Consider the following 21,244-nt stretch of genomic DNA (forward strand, 5'->3'; position numbering starts at 1 on the left):
ACACCGGTAGGAATTCAACAGCCTATTCAGGGGCACGTCCTGAAAATCTTAACCCCTTATCTGTAAAAAAATGTGAACTGGTACTGGGGTCACCTGAAATTCCCTTTGCTTTGGTAAAACTTGAAATACTAAAAACCTAAACAAAATTGTTTTGATGGGACTTTCCTTGACACCGGTAAATAAAGGATTCCAGTGAGTCGACATGTCTGTAGCACTTCTCTGGTTTAATAAAACTGCTGAAACACATATTTCCTTTTTCCTAAAACCCTCAACCTTTTATTATTATGTTAACACTATGGGTATTTTTTAAGCTGTCCTATGGGTTAACATTATGGGTATTTTTTAAGCTGTCCTATGGGTTAACATTATGGGTGTTTTTTAAGCTGTCCTATGGGTTAACATTATGGGTATTTTTTAAGCTGTCCTATGGGTTAACATTATGGGTATTTTTTAAGCTGTCCTATGGGTTAACATTATGAGTGTTTTTTAAGCTGTCTTATGGGTTGACATTATGGGTATTTTTTAGGCTGTCTTATGGGTTAACGTTATGGGCATTTTTTAAGCTGTCTTATGGATTAACATTATGGTTCTTTTTTTTATGGGTGTTTTTTAAGCTGTCCTATGGGTTAACATTATGGGTGTTTTTTAAGCTGTCCTATGGGTTAACATTATGGGTGTTTTTTAAGCTGTCTTATAGGTTAACACTATGGGTATTTTTTAGGCTGTCTTATGGGTTAACATTATGGGTGTTTTTTAAGCTGTCTTTAAGTCACTTCTGGAAGGAAGCTGGGCATGCATAAAGAAATACATAGAAGGCAACCAGCACAGAAGGAGGAACTCATCCAAGCTCCCCTACAGGACCTATTCTTTGATGGAGACCTAAGTCCGAGCTATTCTCACACATGATGACACCAGACTCTGGGGCTGAGCCTACTCCCGTAGCAGAGGGAGGCCAGCCCAGGCAACAGACACATCCCTGAGAGCCCAACGGGGTGGTCCTGTGTCACACGGAAGGTGCAGAGGTAACAGTCATCACTTCTCCGGAATCCCAGCCCACTCTTTGGTAAGAGCCCCTGAGTCTCCCAGTTGCAAACTCTGCAACATTCATTTTTCATTATGGGAGAATGTGGAGATACAGCAGGCAGTGGGGTAGTTGTCTCTACAACCGCGGCCTCCGTCAGGAGTGGTCGGGATGCAGGATGTGCTTAGTGCTGTCCCACGAAACCAATACCCAGAAGGCTTCATCGTGAGATGCACGGGGCACACGGGGAGGACTATGGTGGAGGAGTAACTTGGCTTCGGGAGGAAGAGCACCGCAGCACACCAGCCTCACGGGGAAAACGCCAAGGCTGGGAGGGTCGCCCCTGCAACAGCCAGCCAGGCAGGGAGCGGAGGGAAGCCGCAAGGCCACCTAACCCCAGGGCCCACGGGCAGCAGCCTTCTGGCAAGAGGGCCTCGGGCCTACATTCACCGGCTGCTCCCTCTGCAGGAACGTCTGTCCCTGACCCTGCCGACATCAATGTAGTCAAGGTTTCCCTCTCGCGCTCTCTCTGGGTCAGATCTCTGCCCTTTCTCAATTCTCAAAGCTTCCAGACTCTTCTTTTCAGAGCAACGACGCAGGTCAGAATTGCTGAAGACCACGGGAGCCGTCCACCCAAGAGCGTTCTGGTAAACTCATGAATCCACCTCAACGGGAAGCCACGTGAGAAGCACTATGTTGGGTGTTGAACTTGACGTGTCTTGAGCTCCTCCTCAACTAGCACTGCGTCATACGAGGTGCCCAACAGGACACAGAACAGGTGCATAAAACAAGGCAAATTCTCTCTTGGCCAAAAAGCATGAGCCTAGGCCACAGCCTGCATCATCCCCCAAAGCTCCCGAGTCATCGGGCATCCTCCCAGTGATCACTGAAGACCGACACGCACCAGGCCCTACGCTGGGCCTTAAAACATAGAAGTGCCCAGTACAGACAGCCTATGGTCTGCGGGGAAAGCAGGCGTGAGCACAGCCCAGCAGGAAACAATGGTGTGAACCACCTGGACACGCATGTACACGCTGTGACCAGACTCTGAGACTGCACGGAGGAGGGCATGGACCTGCCAGTCCAGGGAGTGAACACGGCCCTGGGAAGGGAGACGGTGAAGTGGCACCTCCCAGTCCAGAGAGCCCAGAGGGAGGACAAGAGGGGAGAGAGAGAGTGAGAACCTGGAGGAGGGTCCAGGGCGCCACGCCTGCAGCTCACAGCACCTGTCCAATCAGGAGACGGACTTTCGGCAAGGTAGACACACGAGGCCTTGCATAAACGAGCTGGAGACTCTCCCAAACACCCTGATCCCGCGCGTGTGACCCATCTGCATCACTGAACTGGGTCTGGGTTGAGTATTTGAAGACACTCGCCCGTGTAAGCATGCAGTGAGTCTCCATGTGCAAGGCTGTCTGAAGCCCTGTAAGGCCAAAGAAATATTGATGTGCTTATGAACTCGCTTCCTTGGCCCAAAAGGAGCAGCGTGTGCACGCACACACACATGCACACGCACAAGCACATGCACACGCACACGCACATGCACACGCAGCCACTGCAAACATAAACCCTGCGGCTCCAGAACAGGTCACGGCCGGCCCTGGGAGGAAGTGCGGCAGCCGCAGGCTTTGCTAGGAAGGAAGCTGGTGCAGCCGCGTGGCAGGTGCACTGCAGAGGGCGTCTGGAGGCCCGCCAGCTACGGACGCGGCTCGGCTCCCTCCAGGGCCACCAAGGGGGCCACGTCTTGTCCCCACTTCACACTGCCCCAGTCCGGGCTTCAAAGGCGGAAGAACTCAGTGTGAAAGGGCCCACAGCCCTTCCGAGACCACGCAAAGTCGTCGGGCCAGGTGGATCCCCATGACTCTCAGCGGCCCTGAGGCTGTACGGTCATTAATACCTGTACTTCATCCTAACTGATCAAAATTCATACTAGTTAATTCACCAGCTAATTAGAATTTAAAAGGGCGCTACTGCCATTCAGGCCAGCTCATTTAGGGGCTGTTGAACTCCTCATCCACAACGATGGAGGTGAAAAGGGAGAACAGAGTCTGTTTAAACTTCTAAGTGGTCCGTTCAATGCGCTTTGTTCCCTCAAATCCCTCTGCTCGCTTGGGAGGCTAATCTCATTGGATTAGCTGCATTAACATTTCCAGCACCCTCTCCCTTTCCACAGGCACCCCCACCAGCAGGCCAAGGACAAACCCTCGCTCCGTGCCCAACCACCTCCGAACCGCCCCAGCTCTGCTGGAGCAGGGCCTCGGCCACGAGGCCGGCCTCCCCTTCGCCAGGCCATCTGAATCCAGCCCTAGAAACATGTATTTCCACCAAACACAGGCAGCCACCAACCGCAGGCTTCACCTCAGCTAGTCTCTCCAGGATCCTAAGAAGTGATGACCTTTAGCAGGTAGCTCAGCCAGGCCTGGGCCTCAGGCAGTGGGACCCGCAGCCCACGGCCCCCACCCGCACTACACTGCCTCTTGGTTTGGTGTGAGTGAGATTCCCTAACTGGCACGTCTCTCTCGCTCCCCCACTTCTCCTAACTCACCAGCAGCTCTTGAAATAACCCAGCTGATTACAGAAGCTCAACGTACAAAGTAAGGTGCAGAGGCCTTCCTTTGCTACGGAAATTAGCCACCCAAGTAAAGAAGGCTTTGGTTCCATCCAAAAGGGCTTTAAGGACCGTTAGAAACAATAAACAATTGCACAACAACAGGGAATTTCAAATTTCAATATCCTTCCAGGTGAGCAAAGGAGCTCCAATGGGGGCTGACACCCGAAGGGCACCAGCCAGACAGCGGCGTGTCTTCGGAGCAAGGACCGGGTGAGTCTACCTCAGTTTACCATTAATCATGGCCAGTCCTTAAAACTCTGTCCCCAGTTCCTATCCTGGAAAGGAACAAAGAGAAATCCTAGACCTGTTTGGGTGCTGGGATGGCAAAGTGGTGGGATACCCCTAGGACCCCAGAGGGGCAGATCTACTGTGGGCTGTTAGTGTGTCTCTGGGTCCCTGCAGTTCCTGGGGTGTGAGATGAGTCAGCTCCTCACTGCTGGCCACGTCCTACACAGTCAGCCCAAGAGCCAGGGCTCCGAGGAAGTGGGGGCCTTGAGCTTGCAAGCCAGAAGGGCCTAGAGAGCCACCAGGCTGCACACCGGGTGCTCATTTGCAGATGAGATCTTAACAGCGTGTGTGATCGCAAGAGTATCCCACCTCACAGATGAATTAAATGGACAAAATGCAATGATGCACAGGACGTGCTAGACAGCAATGCTGACATGAAGGGGTTCTCGGCGGGGGAAGCGAGGCCGGGCGTCTCGGGTGTCCATGGTGCCTGGCCCAGGGCAGTCAAGCAATCCCATCTGCTGAAGGACTAGACCCTGAGCGACTCGGGGGACAATGCTGCCTGGAGAAAGAGCTGGGAACAGGAATCCGTGTTTCCTGAATGACTTCCAACTGCTTTTTTCCATTAAGTGGAACCACCCTAGTTCCACTTGGTCCTGGGGCTGAGTGGAATCATCCCCTTTGTCTCCGAGGCAAGAATGAAACAGCTGGCGGTCGTCTACAAGTCCATCATCACAAGCACTTAGGCTACACGCTGAAGGTACTGACAGGCCATCCACGACATCGTAGACCGTGTCCTGCCAGATGCTCAGAGGAAGCGGGCAGGACAACGGGGCACACGGGGACTCTTTCCGGGGCAGGATGTGGAGGCAACACACCTTTTGAAAAGCAGACACACCTGACCCTCTTCGCACCGCCGCCCCCATTTTCCAGGTGGACGAGCCAGAGCTAGACACGCCCCAACGCAGACGGAGAGCAACATCGCAGGGTCCCAGATGCCTAGTTCAGGGCCCCCAGCAAGGGTCCGAGAATGTCGTCGGTTCCAGCCAGGCAGCTGCCAGCCATCCGCAAGCAGACGTCTCCACCACGACATCACCCCCATGAGTCCTCCGGCGGGAACTGAGGACCCACGGACAGAGAAGCCCACAGCTTTGCTTAATCGCTTTGCTTCACTCTCCATGCAATGTGGCACGGAACTGTATTTGTGTGCTCGGTGTCCCCAGCATGCCCCCGGAGCAGACCACTGCAGCCCGTCCCTCGCTAGCTGAGGGGGGACCTCAGGCTCTCCGCACGTGCAGGAGGGCAGGGGGCTGTGGTTTCGGGGCGAGCCGAAATGAAAGCAATGCCCCTCAAAGAGATGCCAGCACTTCTGCAAAAGGGAATTAGTTCCAGCCACGATAAAGGGACGACGCTGTGCACCCCGCTGCCCGCTCAGGCTGCGACCGGGGCGCCCATCTCGGAGGGGCCAACGGGCACGGAGGGCAGTGGGCGTGGGGGCAGGTCCCCATTGTGTACTGCCCTGAGACGGAAGCTAAATGGTGATCTGGGGGGAAAAAAGACGGAATCATGATTCTCTGTATAATTGTTTCCACATCTAATGAGAAACTCTGCGGCGCGTAGGACGGCCCGGCTTGGCTCAGGGAGCGTGTGGTGCCAGATGGATCCACTCTCCGTAGAGAGCAAACCTCACCATCCCCATAGCAACTCCACCCCACGCCTCCAAAATGCTTAAAAAGACACACATCGGATTGTTTTCCGCAATTTTTCAGAACCTGACTTCTTATTCCACACCCCGAGGAAATCAAGTTCACGGGGAAATTTCTTGTTATGAAAATGATCGTTGGAGAAAATGCAGAAAAGGTGAAAAGATGGAATTTTTTTTTTTAAGTCGCCCTTCACACTGCGCTGGAAGGCATCTATTTTTAACGTCTGGGTGCGATGCCTTCCGGTCTGTTTTCTAGATGGAGGTCCCTGTGCCTGTGTTCTTTCAATCAGATCCCCGGTGGGGGCAAAGAGCAGAGCATAGGCGGTCGAGGCCCGACGTGCACAGGGGCCGCTCGGGCAGGACTGCAGCTGCGTGGCCTGGACGGGAGGGACGGAGCCTGGCCCGTCGGCAGCTGCCCTTCCCATCGCACGCAGGGCTAGCACGTGTGGCTCCATCACGCGGGCCGAGACCTTTTGTGGAAACAAACCGCTGTCCTACTTGCCACAATCTGGAATTGGTCTTGTTTGGGATTTTTGCCCCGTTCTGGCTAGGTACTTAATTCTCACACCCTTGTGGATTTTAAATCCAAGCCAAGAAAATAAAACTAAAGAAGACGTACTAATCCCAGAATAAAAACACAGTCGGACAACTGGGAGGTAAGTCAGACTTCCAGGTAACCGTCGAACGCTCAGTCTTCTGCAAAAAGATGGAGAGAGATTCACAGATCACGATTTTCTCCATTTTGAACTTTTCCTGATCCCAAGAACAGAAGAAAACAGCTGAGCGCCTGGGGTCCTGGGACTGAATCTGGCATCAGGCTCCCTGGGGAAAGCCTGCTTCTCTCTCTCTCTGCCTACGTCTCTGCCTCTCTATTTTTCAGGAATAAATAAAATCTTTAAAAATTAAAAAAATAAAAATAAAAAAAACAGCTGAGCGCAATCAGGCTTCTAATAGAGACACGCGGTCTGGAGAGAAAGGATGTACCTGTGATGATTTAGTAAAATCAAGAAGTCTGATGATCTCTTGCAGCTTTATCAATTTTCTCGAAACATAGCTATTAAATATATTTAATATATATTTAGATAAACATATCTATGAAATGTATATCTATTAAATAGTATCTAATTCATCCATGATGTAGCTAGCTAGCAAGCTAAATGGAGGAGGAGAGAGCGAAGGCAAGAGTCCACCTGGAAAACGGCTGCTTCTCCTGGCTCCTCGCAGGTAGTTTACTTTGGGATTAAAGGAGCAAACCAGAGCTTTAATGCAGATGAGGAGAAAATCCCAAGGAGCCAAAGGTGGGAGGGGTGACCGCACCCCTTTCCCTGGTGCTGCTGCCCGTCAGCCCTTCCGCAGGACCGTCGGCTTGCACTCAGGCCTTACCTGGGTAAGAGCCCGGCAGCCCCAAGCGGCCCCACCAAGGCGGGAGTTGGCCGCTCACCCCAGGGGCATCGTGTCCCCTGCTGGCCTGCACCTGCCCGGGCTCACCCGTCACACACCGCACCCCCTGGGTGCTGCTGGGCACCTGGGAACGGGAGGCAATGCAGCGTGCCTGCCCTCCCACACCTGCTTTCCAGTGTAGGGGTTAACGACCAGCTCGTGAATGGACAGGGGGAGCAGCCGGGGCCGGGTCTGGGCAGGGCCAAGGTCCGGGGCAGCGGCCTGGGGAGGGTCACCAGACTGAGCACCGAATGGGGGGTTTCCGCAGAGTGACCACGAAGGCCCCTGGGGAGGAGCCAAGAGGCAGGGCTGCCAGGAGACCCAGCAGAGAAGCTGCTCAATTCCTGGGGTACAGGGCTTGGCCAGTCCAGAAACTCTGGCCTGAGGCAGAAGGGGATGCCCTGACCTGCCAGCAGCCACGCCGGTGCCAAGGGAGCAGATTTGGGGCAGATTTAGGAGACGGAAGACACAGGAGCTGCTGACGGATGGAGGCAAGCTCTGAGAAACCGAGTCACGGAGGACCCGGGTCCCTGGGCAGACGGGAGGGCCGCCACCGAGGTGGCCCAGTGGCAGGGGGTGGAAACCAGAGGGACGGCGGGGCGTGGTGCGGACCCGGGCATCATCCTCAGACGTGGGCTCGGACGCCCACCGCGGGCGCTGGAGACGCCGGGCAGGCCATTAGGCAGAGTCTGCACTTCCGAGCTGGGGGCTGAGATCCTCTACGGCTGTGGGCGATGCAGACGCGTGGACTCCCCAAAACGCAACTGCTAACAGCCTCCTGTTGGCCAGAACCGACAACGTCAACTGCTAAGCGACACTTCTAGACGTTACACGTACTACATGAAGGTAAGAGGAAAGAAAGTGTCACAAGCAGAATCGCAGGAGCAGGAGGAGGGCTCATCAGGGAGGGCGGGCGGCTCTTGATCTTGGGGTCATGAGTCTGAGCCCCACACTGGGTCCAGGGATCGCTTAAATTATTTTTTAAAAAAGAAAATCACAAGGAGGAGAAAATATATTGAATTCATAGTACTTTACGGAATTTAGAAAAACACACAGAAGGACAGACGTGCATAAGGGGACCCATGAGGTCCAGCCCTTGCTGTTCAAGGGTCAGCCGCACACCCAACGTCAAGACAGGCACAGGGGTCCTGCCTGCCAGCTCCGCACACAGGCAGGCGGCTCCAAGCTCGGGCGGCGCTGCGCTCACTGGCAAGGGAAACCCGGCGGCCTCACTGGGCGGGCCTCGCACAGAGGCCGGGAGGCCGGGGCCCAGCCTCCCCCAGGTCTGTCAACGACACAGCAGCAGCACATGGGCCAACAGGCCCGGGATGGGGCGTCCCAAGCAAGAGGCGCTGGGGCTCTGGGCCTGCGTGGGTGCCCTGTGTCGGGTGCCTCAGGGAGTGGGACAGACGCACCGTGTGGCCACCCGCAGCGCCCGGGGACACAGACCAAGGGTCACGGCCAGGCGGCTTCCACAGCGTGGGAGGAGCGCCTGTGCTCAGCAGTGGCCCGCGGCCTCCAAGGCAGGGCCCAGGGCTAACCCCACAGTGGGACCCACGGCACAGCCCACAGCGTGCAAGACAGTGTGAGGGACACAGCTCCACCGCCACCAACAGGTGGACACTGCAGATCTGCAGAACCTACCAGAACCCTTCCTGGGCCTCCCAGGCTCTCCAGCAAAGCCTCCTTGAACCCAGGAGAGAACGAGGCTGGAGCTGCACCCCCCCAACCCCCCGGCCCCCTGGCTCCTGGCTCCCCCCGCCCCGACCCCTGGCTCTCCACCGGCAGGCTGCCTCTCTGCTACCACCCACAGGTGACTGGCGCTCACGTCTCTGGGGGCAGGGGAAGAGCCGTCTTCACCGACCCCTGTGGCCCCTGGCCCTGGCTCGCTAACTGCACATCCCCTAGAGGCCTGCGCCCCTAAAACTGGGCCCCCACTCGGTGTGTGAATAAACGGCCTCAGCCTCCTGACCATGACTTCTGCGGCCAGCAAAGCAGTCCTCTCAGAACGTGTCACCGCCTAAACCCGAGCATCGATCCCGGCCTGCAGCTCGGGGAAGGCCTCGCACCAGCGACAGCAGCTAAGTGGCGACCACGGCCCCCCAGGTCCCCTGGCTCCCGGGCCCCCAGTCCCCCAACCCCTCGGGCACCATGAGCCGCGTTCTCTCGCCGGCCCAGGCGTCGTGCAGGTGCAGGCCGAAGCCACCTGCTCTGCTCCCGGCTGCTCCCGAGCACGGGGCCCGCTGGCCTTGGATGTCCAGGCACCCGGGGGCCCTGAGGGCAGGAGCTAGGGCGCACTAGGCCAGCCGGCGTCTCCAGAGCCCGGTGCCTCAGGGACAGCTGCAGGTTCTGGGCCCAGAGCTCACCGAGCTCCCCTGCCTGCTACGCACGTGCATCACCCCATTCCCGCCGCTTCAGACCCTAGATGGGGGCAAGCAGGGCAGGCAGTCGGGGACGAGGGCCGACAGGCCTGCCCAAGGTCACACGGCCGCCCAAGGCCTCAGCCAGACCCAAGCACGGGAGATACGCTGGGGAGGGGGAGGACAGCCCCCCGAGAGGCAGCCCCCCCGGCTGACATCGCATCCCGGGCTGGCCAGGCCGCACCTGCCCCAGCGGAAGGCAGTCCCCTGAGCACACACAGTGCCCGATGTCTAAGATGTGACCGTGCACCACGTTATGACCACAGGAGCCCGCACCCACACCGCCCGGCGATGCACCAAGGGGTCCGTTAAATAGCTCCGGCTCCGTTTAACATCCAACTGTATTTATCAGAAAACAAATGTGATTTTTCTGGATTAAATGTGCTCCATGGTCACGTAGCAATGACGGCGCGTGTACAATATTATTTTTACATTATTCTTCAGATGAAAAAAAAAATTTGAATCCCAGCACCTACCTCTAGTTTAGAAGCGAGGATTTGGAGTCTCACGTTTAACTGCCAACAGGACGGAGGCTAAATTCCGTAAGGGGCTTAACGCCCAGAGTAGCAGGGAAACGATCTTTCAAGCCATCCCACTGCGCATGTCACCTCCACCTGCAGCACGAAGCGTTCCCCTGTGCCTCCTAAAACACATCTGGCCTCTCACCATCCGGCCGGCGGAGCGAGCCGGACGCGGGGGGTCAAAGTACACAAGTCAGTGAGCGCCCGCCCTCGGCAGCCTCCAAAGGGGCCAGGCCTCAGCTGGAAGCAGGAGCCCCCAGTCCGTGGAAGGAAGGAGCAAGAACCCCCGCGGGGGAACCGACATCAAGCCTTGTGCACCAGCCATCAGGTCGAACGTAAGGGAATGAATTTTACGTAGGCATTCCCTGGGGGGTAAGCCAGGGAAGAGTGTGATCGCAGGAAGCTGTCCTTCAAAACGGGGGAAGTGACCGAACAAGGCGCCCCAGGGTCTCCCCGCCGCTGGCGACTGAGCCCTCTCCCTCCTGGCCCTCGCTCCCCGTGGGTCCAGGTCACCTCCAGGGCCGGGCGAGGACAGCGGGGGGACGGCAGGTGCAGTCCCGGGCCAGAACGGCTTCTACTTTTATTTTCAAATATGTTAGATTGTTTAGTGTCCTTCACCTACCTCCGTACCATTTATCTGAAATCCAAAGTCACACAGAGGTCCTATTCCTCCCTGATGAGATCGTCCACCAGCATCACTGTGTTTGCCCATAACAAAACTGAAGCAAACAGCAAACCCTCTTCACCTATGAGCCAGGTGATACGGACCTAGATTCTTAAAAGGATGGAAAGGAAAATTTAATTTGCAAAGATTTTTCTCATGACAATACTTAGCATCGGCAAGGGTGCAGCCACCCCTATCTCTGTAGTGCCCGACGCCCCATCCTTTCTGAAAAGCAAGCTGGGGATCCTCTTGCAGGACCCTCTAGAAGGTCTTAGGCCCGTGGTCTTCCCATCTAGGACTCTGTCCAAAGGATGTAATCAAAATGTTCCACGCAGCACCATTTATACTACAGAAAACTGGTAAGGGCCTCAATGTCCCAAACAGATTTTTTAAGGATAATAATATAACCATAGAGCAGAGTGTCATAGTCATCGGCAGTGGAGTTTTCAGAGAATATCGAAATTACATGAAATAATCTTCAGGATAAAATGCGAAGTCTATAAGCATAAATACAAGTTCTGCGCATTAAACAAATGAATAAATAAATAAATAAAATAATAAAAAAATAAAATAAAAATAAAAATAAATAAAATTAAAAATACTTTAAAAATAAAATAAAAATAAATATTAAAAACTAAAAATAATAAAAAATAAAATAAAAATAAAAATAAATAAAAATAAAAAATAAAATAAAATAAAATAAATTAAAAATAAAAATAATAAAAAATAAAATAAAAATAAAAATAAAAAATAAAAAATAATAAAAATAAAATAAAAATAAATTAAAAATAAAAAATAAAAAATAAAATAAAAATTAAAATTAAAATTAAAATTAAAAAATAAAATAAAAATAAATAAAAATAATAAAAAATAAAATAAAAATAAAAATTAAAAATAAAATAAAAATAAAAATAAAACCAAGTTCTGTTCATATTCTATATTAGTAAAAGAGCCTAGAATCTACTAAACTATTAATGGAGATCTTCTAAAGGTATTGGAATCAAAGACGATTTTAGTCATTTTTATTTCCTTCTTTGTTTCTTTTTCCTTCTTTGTTTCATTTCCCTAATTGTCTTCAGTAAGAAGGTAACCAGGAAAAGGGGGGACTCCAGAGAATAGGTGTGTGACAGTCACTGCAGCCGGGCCTAAAGGACAGTGTGAAATAAAGCCGGGCTCTGCAGAGCGGGCATGCTGGACCAGCGGCCGCGGCCCCGGCCCACGTCCACGTCCGAGCTCACGGTGGCAGGGCCGGCCCCACGGGGGCGATGGCGCAGGTGCACCACAGCTGCCGGTGCGCGAACACAGGCCCTTACAGAGCCTGCACCACCCCGAGGAGGACTTCGCCCGCCCCCATCCGGGAGGCCGCGGGGATCAGAGGCCCCCGCACGCAGGCACCCCGGCCACCCTGGTCCCCTGGCTGCGCTCAGGGCCGCCAATGGGCTCCTGTTCCTGCCCAGCTGCCCGGCTCTGCAAAGAGCCGAAGCCCCATCCTGCCAGGATCCAGGGAGCCGCATCTCCCGAGGGCTTCCTGAGGCGCTGTGATCCTACTACACACCTAGGTTCGTCCAAAACGGCCAATACTTCACAAGAGGTACACGTTGGCATGTGTGGTTGCTTAATCTAGGTCCTCGTGGATCAAAACAGAGAGTCTTAAAGATACTAGTTTTCCATTTTCCACCCCAAATGCAAGAAGCAAAGGGAAATGAACCTGGTAGGACAACGTGCCCTGGGATGAGCTGGATCCTTCTGCTGAAGAACCCACGGCGCAGGCCCGTTGCAGCACCCCCCCCCCAACCGCAGAGGGAGGGCCTTGTCTTCCAGCGCCTCAGTGCGCCCCCGCAGGCCCTATGGCTCCAAGGGCAGGCGCCCACACCGGACCGCCGGAAGAGGTTTGCGGTTTCTGCGGAACGGAGCAGACCTCAGCCAACAGCACGGCTGCCACTTCCCCGTTTCCTCTGTCTTCCACGGGACTCAAGGTTCGACGTGGACAGAACACAGCCCCCAGTGGTCCAGTTCTCAAAACGAAGGCTCTTGTCGCCAACACAACAGGCCCGCAGAGCAGAGGCTAGAAACAGGAGTGGGGACGGGCGGTGAGGGAGGCACGGCCAGAGCCACAGGTCAAGGCAGGGAGGGACGAGAGGTGCCTGCTGTCGGAGCAGCCACTGGGACCTGCCCCGGGACAGAAGCGGTGCCACCCGCCTCGCTGGTGAGTGGTCCCTGCTGAACCAAGGCCAGCTCGGCCCCACCTGGGGCAGCCCGGGGTCCAAGCCCAGACCCCAAGCGCAAGAAGGCCGGGGCTGCGTCGGACGCCAGCTATTTCTCACAGAAGTAGGCCCCCAGGTGATTGGCAGGCTGCGGGGCCTTCCTGCAGGCCAGGGCTGGTGGCAGATGTCACAGCGCTGCACTGAGGACGGAATTAGTTCCTATACGGGCCACCCTGAGAACACCTGGCACGCAGTCAGAGCTCTGCAAGCGTTTGGAAGCGCGGCCCCTCGTCTCTGACCGAGTGCCCTCGTGGAGGCCCAGGAGCCCTTCCAGAAGCAGCCTGGCCTCCTGCCGAGACTCTCTGCTCTGGCCTTCGGGAAGCCAGGAGACTGTACCATGGAAGTGCCCTCCCCAGCCCAGGCAGAGACAGTGGGAGCAATGCCCGGCTCTGTCCCCGCCAGCCCGAGGCCCGGCCCATTTCTGAGAATGGTGGCTGTGCACGGAACCGGCCGGCCACAGCCAGGAGCCTGCCACCCTGCAGACCCAGGGGCAAGGAGGCCGCACACCGACACCGCGGGTCCTGGCCGGCACCTCTCTGCGGGGCGGACGGGAGGGACCCTTTTTGCAAAGTGCATGCAATGGCTCTACTCTGCAGAGATGTCCTGGGTCCATTCAGGGTGAGGACACGCAGATGTCGCTCACACCCACCCGATTCCTGACCCTAATGTCCCTGGAGGAGTCCAGCCCCGAGTCCCGTCTGCAAAGAGAAGACCAAGTCATTTGGCAGGGGCCCAGCTTAGGAGGCGGCTTTGTAATACGAGCAGCGTGTCCGCTAACAACCAGAGCGAGACCATTAAGTTCATTACACCTGTCACCGTGCCAGCTGACGACCCAGACTGCCGGAGATGAAAGCACACTGTGCCCAAGGAGTGCCACCCAGCCCCCTCCCGGCGCAGCACGCACACACTTATCTCAGACAATTTGTTCTCCGTGCCTGCACCTGCGCACGAAGAACGCAACCGTAAACAGCTTGGAACTTGGCTTTGAGAAAACTCAGGCTGGGGCAGCTGAGAGCCAAGTTCTGCTTTGTCCGCAGCAGGTCAGGGGCGGAAGACTAGGTGCCGTGCCCCCCGGCGCACAGCGAGGACTGTGGGGGGGCCCGGGGGAGGAGGCCCGGCAGAGGAAGGCCGCAGCTGCTCCGTGCATTCTGCTGCCCTGCAGCGCTGCCAAAAATAAAAGCAAGAGACACACCCTTCTCATTTCCGAACTAAGGCACAGAACCGCAGGCGATAGGCGGAGGCCTCCTCCCAGCTGCAGGGCCGGCAGCTCCCGGGGCGCAGCGCCTGGACGCCGGCTGCAGAGTGCGCTTGCGGAGCGAGCGTGTTGCAGACAGCGGTAATTTATTTATCCCTGTCATGTAACATTAGCAATCTGTCTGGAGCTTGGCAAGCACCGACTTGCACTGTCATATAAACTGTCTGACAAACTTAAAGTTTCGTAAACGGTTCTCTTCCAGCAGACAATAAAGCATCATAAAAAAAAAAGAGTTGTCATCTCTTTTTCTGTTCCTTTTCCCTCTTCCTCTTCTATAAAAGGGTTGCGGGGGGAGGGTAAGAGGGCAGAGAAAAAGAAAGAAAGAAAAGCAGCAACAGAGGAACCTATGCAAACAGAAATGATCCCTTGGCAGGATTCTTAACCTTGAAAGGTTCTCAACATTTTTCCAGTGCCAAGTAAATGAGTTAAATAAGCGGATGGGGAAGGGGTGGTGTGGTGGGGGTCAGTCGTGAGAGGGTACAGAGCAAAACCCGCAAAACAAAAGTACAGTCATTAAAAATTAATAAAGGGTGTGGACATCAGCTCCCCACCCCCTTCTGCTCATGGGGATTTGAGCCAGACATTCTGCATCCTCATTAAGTGGTGTCTGGCAGGCTGCCGGAGTTTTAGTGGGTTCTGGGAATGCCAATATATTAACCAGAGGACTTTTTGCATACCCTTTAGAGTTTTTATTCTAGAAAAGTCAACCATTTGGCACAGCATAGCCTTATTTTTGTTCGGGAAAGCTCTCAGCTGCCAATCAAGAGAGAAATCATAGCTGTGTTCTTCGTGATTTCCAAGACCTATCTGGAAAACAAGCCTGGTGGAAAGAAAAGTCCTCGCAAAAACAGTTTAAAAGGCCAAAGTTGCCATTTTCAGTGGAAATTCAAAGAAAAACAATCCGTACTTAAATCACATGGATAGGAGACAACACAAACACTACTTTCAACTCCTTCTATGATAGAGGAAAAAACAAGAGAAACTGGGAATGCGAATGCAATATTTCTGTAGCGATTAATAGTACAGGTGCTCGGGGTGGTTTGCTTTCGTTGCCTAATGGTGAAACAAGTAACGCGCAAAACTGCTCTAAAAAGGCGGCGGAAAAAATAAATAAATAAATAAAATAAAAATAAAAAAGCGGCGAGTGTCGTGGCCTAAATTCTCAAATAGTAGGCAGAAACTTTACGTTCCTATCTTAAAAGATTCACGTTCCACGCGCGCCCATAATATAGGTCAAGATGTAATTCTAGACTGACTAATCCCATGCAGGCAGAAAGTCACTTTGACACCAGAAAATAATGGCTTCCAGAGTGTTTTCCGAGACAGGAAGAGAGAGAAGGAGGGAGGGAGGGAGGAAGGACAGACAAACTGATGGACAGACAGGACAGGAGGACTAGAGGGAGGAAGGGAGGAGGAGGGAGAAGGGAGAAAAGGGCAAGCTGGGGCTACATGGCAATCTTGCTACTGTTTACAGTTAATAGTAACGTGTCTACATCAAGCGTGTTTAACATTTCTAAAAACTTTCCAGGTTAATAGGGAAATAGGGAATAATCTCTTTGTAGCTGTTGCTCCTTGAGTTTTCGTCCTTTTCTCCTAACCCTACAGACACATCGTGGAAACCCCCTAAGCCTAGATGACTAAACATGAAGAGAAACAGGGCAGGAACCACCAGAAATATGTGACTAGTAAGTGTCACAACAGCACGTGTCCCCGCCCCAGCCCTGAGAGCGTTTGGGCTTCCACAGGACGCGCAGAGCAATCCCGTCCAGCCTAGACCGCGGCTGGGGGGCCGGGCGGCCGATGGCTGGGTGAGAGCAAAGGGATCCAGACCGGGCTTACGGGTCCGCACTGGACATCGGGACAGAAACTACCGTCTTAGAGCAAGTCCTTCTCACCGCTGCACCCCCTTGTCCCGCTGGGGTCGCCCCTCCTGCCGCCCAGATGAACAGAGAGCGTCCCAGGAGCAGCAAGGCTTCCCTGCCTCGCCGTTCAGTCAACCAAGACTGCAGCACAGTCCCAAACTGTAAACACCTCTGCAGACGGGTCCTCGCTCTCAGCGCCAGGCAAGAAAGCTATTCTTAGAACACGGTCAGCACTTAGGGGGAAATAGTTGTCTATATACGTGTATACCATGGTGGGGGCGGGGGGCAAGGGGAGGCTTTGATTCTCAAATTATGTGCCAACAAATTGGCACAAAATCCCTTAATAAGCAGGTGGCACCGGCTGGATTCCTCTGCAGGACTGTGGTCATGCAAACCGAGCCCCCAAGAGGGTTCGAGAGGCAGCCCTAAAACCCTGTGGGAAAAGTCTTCTCCATAGTAAATAGAAACCTACATGAACTAGAACCATGGCCAATGACTGCAAACCCTTCCAAGGGCAAGAGAAGAACTTAAAAGGGTCTTTTAAAGAACTTAAAAGGGTCTTTTAAAACAAGGGAGGAAGGTAGCTACAACTCCATTACAGCAAACCCTTTCTGGCATTGGCGGTCTTGGCCCTAATTCCTAACAGTGTGTTCAATGCCGATAGCAAAGAGACTCTCTTAAGAGAACTAAGCTTTCAAACATCATGAGGGATTTACCCGAGTTTTAAAAGGCACCGCTTTGCAAGGGCAACCACCCGGCATTCAAGGGGTGGTAGGAAACCAAATACTACAATTCAGTAAATGTGCACGGGATGGGACACACTCAGATCTACTCACTCGTCTGTGTAATGAGTGAAGTTTGACCTTATGATCCTCTCCTGAACGCAAAGAATATGTTGCAAAAGGACTGTGCAGAGTATGAAGACATATATGAAAGACAGTAAAGTCTACATAAATATTACAAAGGACGGGGATCCCCGGGGGGCTCAGTGGTTTAGTGCCTGCCTTTGGCCCAGGGTGTGATCCTGGAGACCAGGGATTGAGTCCCATGTCAGGCTCCCTGAGTGGAGCCTGCTTCTCCCTCTGCCTGTGTCTCTGCCTCCCTATGTCTATCGTAAATAAATAAATCTTTAAAAAAATATTACAAAGGACTAAATAGCCATACACAACATGCAGAACACAGCTTGACGCAACGACTGCTTCTCAGAGCAGACTCTCGGAACCTTCCCTGTTAACTCACGGCTCCGTCCAGAAGCTCCAGGGGAGACACAAAATCCAAAACTGTCTTTGTTGGCCAAACAAGTGGAAAGGGCCGTTTTTTTTTAAATATTTTATTTATTTATTCATGAGAGACACAGAGATAGAGGCCGAGACAGAGGCAGAGACACAGGCAGAGGGAGAAGCAGTCTCCATACAGGGAGCCCGACGTGGGACTCGATCCTGGGACTTCAGGATCATGTCCTGAGCCAAAGGCAGGTGCTCAACTGCTGAGCCCCCCGGGCATCCCAAGGAAAGGGCCTTTTTAAAGAAAAGTTTCCTAGTCCCAGCCATGAAGGAAGGCGCCAAGCCGGGTGCCAGCCCCGGGGGCCCAGAAGGCCACGACCTCCCCCCAGCCCTGCAGGCACCTGCTCCAGCGGCCCTGGGCGTGGGCACCTGCGGCCCCTCCCAGCGCGCAGCTCAGGCCCAGCACATAGTGGGGCGTGGTGAGCGCCACCCGGCACATAGTGGATCGCCCTGAACCTTCAGGTCGGTGACCAGGTAGCGCAGGGACCCCGGGCCGGGCGGGGCGGGCCGCTGACGGCAGAGGAGTCGCAAGGAAAGGGAAGGTGTTCACGGGACGCAGAAAAGGAGCAAATCGAAATTACCCAGTTCTGGCTCATTAAAGGACTCTTTGGGGAAAACATTTAAGGATGGAGCCAGCGGACGCCCACCCCCCCCGCCCCCGCTTCCTGCTTCCTTCCTTCCCCAACAAAGTTTTAGGCCCCGAAGCCGCCTGCAGTCGGGGCCGCGCCCCCACGCCCCGACCCCGACCCCGGACCGCGGGGACCCGCTGCGCTCCCGCCGCCTCCTGCAGCCGCCGCGCCCGGAGCTCGGGCCCCGGACACGGGGTGGGCCCCGCGACCCTGCACCGCCCGCGCCGTGCACGGCCCCGCGCTGTCCGCCCCCACAGCCCTCCCCCCCGCGCCGGGTCGTGCACGGCCCCGGACCTACAGTCTGCACGCCGCGGCGCCCGGACCCCCGCAAACCCCTCGGGTCGTGCACGGGCCCCGGCCCCCCGACCTGCCCCCCGCACGCCCGCAGCGCCCCGGGCCCCCGCAGCGCCCCCAGCCGAGCACGGCCCCCCCACCTGCCCCCCGCGCTCCCCCGGCACCCGCCCCCCCCCACCCCCCGGCGCTGACCTGCTCTCCCCGGGCCGGGTCCTCGCGGCCCCCGCGGCGGGCAGGGCGGTGCGGTCCCCCGGCCCCGAGCGCAGCCGCCGCAGGACGCCCCGGGACGCCGCCGGCCGCGGGGGAGGCGCGGGGCTGGGCGGCTCGTCGGCCCGAGGACCCCCAGCCCGTGCCCGCGGCCGAGACCGCCCGGGCCGCCCCTGCGCTCACCTGCGGCCCCGGCGGAGGGGGAGAGAGGGGGAGGGGGGAGGGAGGGGGGAGGGGAGGCGGGGGGGAGGGAGGAGGGAGGGGAGGCGGGGGGCGGGCCCTTTAAGAGGCGGCCTGACCCCGGCTCCCCGCCCCCGCGCCCGCCCCCGCCGGGGCCCTCCCTGCGCGGGATCCCCGGGCGCCCCGCAGCCTCTGGGCGGGAGGACGGAGGGGGGAGAGGGGAAGGGAGGGGGGAGCCGCCTGCCCCGGGGTCCTGCCTCCAGGACGGCGTCCGCCTCCCGCCCCGGCCCCCTGCGCGGCGGAGACCCGGCCCCGACCCGGACCCGGAGGGACCCCCGCCCCGACCCCCCAGGACCCCAACCCCGACCCCCGCCCGGACCCCGACCCTAACCCGGCTCCGGCCCCGACCCCGACCCCCTCCGCGGCGGAGACCCGGCGGGCAGCCAGGCTGCGTGGGGCGACCCCGACCCCAGCCCTGACCGAGGCCCGCCCCCGCCCCCGCCCCCAACCCCGGCCCCGCCCCCCGCAGGACCCCGACCCCAACCCCGGCCCCGACCCCGCAGTCGGGGCGCAGGCGCAGCGGGACCCCCGACCCACAGGGAGGCGCACGGCCTGGCGCAGGGGGCGCAGCGCGGGGCCGCGGGGTTAGGGACCCTCCGCCTGCGGGGGGGATGGGCGCGCACCTGGGCTGGGACCCGACGACCCGACGACCCTCCCTCCTCGGGGCCCGCGTCCCGCTGCGCGGAAGGGGCTCGGCCTCCCGGGGCGCACCCAGGAGCCCGGGGCTGCTTCACCCAATTTTATTACAGTCCCCGAAATTAGAACATTCCGCTCTGCCCAAGCTGACCCCCCCGCCCCCCCCGCAAGCTCCCGGGATACTAACCTGGGGCTTCAGGCAGGACCTGGGAGACGCACAGCTAATCGCATTAATTTTCAACTTCGCGTCGTGTCAGAGAAGAGAATCGCTTGAAATCTATGAATGATGTGTCAGTGACATTTCAGGGAGCGAGATGGAGGCTTATGGCAGCTTCCCCTAAAGAGCTGGGGCCGCCCCATCCCGGTGACGGCTCCGGAGCACGACCAGCCCTCGCTGATGCCACAGCGGCCCACCGGGTGGACCCCATGCACAGGAGCTGCAGCCGCCGCGATCCCGTTCTGCAGAGGACAGGGTGGAGGCCATAAAGATTCAGTCGCTTGTCCCCACACCGCAGACATGGGGCTTAAATTCCTGGCTAGTGTAAAGCGTACGCGTGCTGCCACCTACCTACAGCAGCTTCCACTCCCAGGTCAGTAAGGCTGGGCCCCAGCGAGGGGGCACCTCCAGGGAGGCCCAGGTCCCAGGCCCGCAGGTGACCTTTAGCCCGAGGACACCTTTAAACCTGCTGCTACGGTAAACTTTTATTAAATGAGTAGTGAGCTAAGTGTTGAATACGGTTTATCAGAACCTGACAAACCCGGACTTACTAGTTTAGATTTCATGGACATGAATGCACACCACACTAACGGCAGCTCCCATGCTATGGGGTTGGAGAAACTGTGATCTTGCCCTCTTCGGGTAGAAAGAAATAGGACTTTTTCCTTTTTAAAAAAAAAAAAAAGTTGTATTTATTTATTCATCAGAAACACAGGCAGAGGGAGAAGCAGGCTCCCTGCGGGGAGCCCCATTGTGAGACTCGATCCCGGGACCCTGGGGTCACGCCCTGGACCGAAGGCAGACCCTCAACCACTGAGCCACCTGGGCATCCTTGACTTTTTCTTTCTAATTGACAAACTATCCATGGACAATGAAGAAGAAAATGTTTTTTTCTAATACCACAAAACAATTTATTTTTCTACTTCAACTGTGCATGATTTCCTTGTGTTTAATTTAACCCTTTTATTTTTTTAAGATTTTATTTCTTTATTTCAGAGAGAGAGAGAGAGAGAGCATGCGCCTGCACCAGCAGGGGGAGGGGCAGAGGGAGGGGGAGGAGGAGCAGGCTCCCCACTGAGCACAAGATGTGGGCCCCATCCCAGGACCCTGGGATCATGACCTGAGCTGAAGGCGGCCACTTAACTGACTGAGCCGCCCAGGCGCCCTAACTTAACCTTTTTAAATCGAGAGCTGAGTTTTTAAAGCCTCACTTTTATCATTTATGATGAATCTTAATCTTGCATTGACTTTTCTCGTCTTCTTTAATTTATAACTAGAAACTACACGTCTCTATTTCTAGAAAATAGCCATGGGAGAAACCTACCCCTGAGTTCTCCACTTGGTCCTCCCTGTATTTGTTTTCCGTTTTGTCTGTTCCCTCTCATACCCCTACACACACGTACACACACATCGGGCAATGGGAGACTTGGAGGCATTTAGATCTATGTTCATTCTCTGTAAAATTCAATACAATCCTACATGAGCTTTTCCCTGCCCCTTAGCAACCTATCACATACCCTCCGGGGGCGGGGGGGGGGAATCCAGTCTGCGGCGTAGAAGACCGAGACTGTTTCGCTCAGAGCGGGGCAGAATGTGTATTCCCAACCCACAGAACTATGCCTGACCCTCACCCTCACACTGAGGACTCAAGAGAAATTTGGGGAATGAATGGAGCCTGGTATCAGGATAGACAAGTAAATAACAAGATAAAATATCACTAAGTTGGGTGCAAATCAACTGAAAGTGG

At 55.5% G+C, this 21,244-nt stretch overlaps 1 protein-coding gene across 11 annotated transcripts in view; it reads right to left on the reverse strand.

The window, feature by feature from the left end:
* Positions 1–19,832, reverse strand: part of LDLRAD4 (low density lipoprotein receptor class A domain containing 4) — a 383,881-nt gene extending 364,049 nt beyond the window's left edge. For 4 of the 11 annotated variants that reach the window (XM_035705274.2, XM_025422272.3, XM_049112818.1 and 1 more), the window contains exon 1: positions 19,468–19,832. The gene's annotated coding sequence lies outside the window, so the exon portion shown is untranslated. Of the gene's footprint in view, positions 1–16,024; positions 16,144–18,389; positions 18,499–19,267; positions 19,394–19,467 lie in introns of those variants that run through there. The other 7 variants (XM_049112819.1, XM_025422276.3, XM_049112813.1 and 4 more) reach the window with 4 other exon arrangements.
* Positions 19,833–21,244: the final 1,412 nt, after the last annotated feature.

Source organism: Canis lupus, chromosome 1, assembly GCF_003254725.2.
Source record: "Canis lupus dingo isolate Sandy chromosome 1, ASM325472v2, whole genome shotgun sequence".
Classification (NCBI taxonomy): Eukaryota; Metazoa; Chordata; class Mammalia; order Carnivora; family Canidae; genus Canis; species Canis lupus.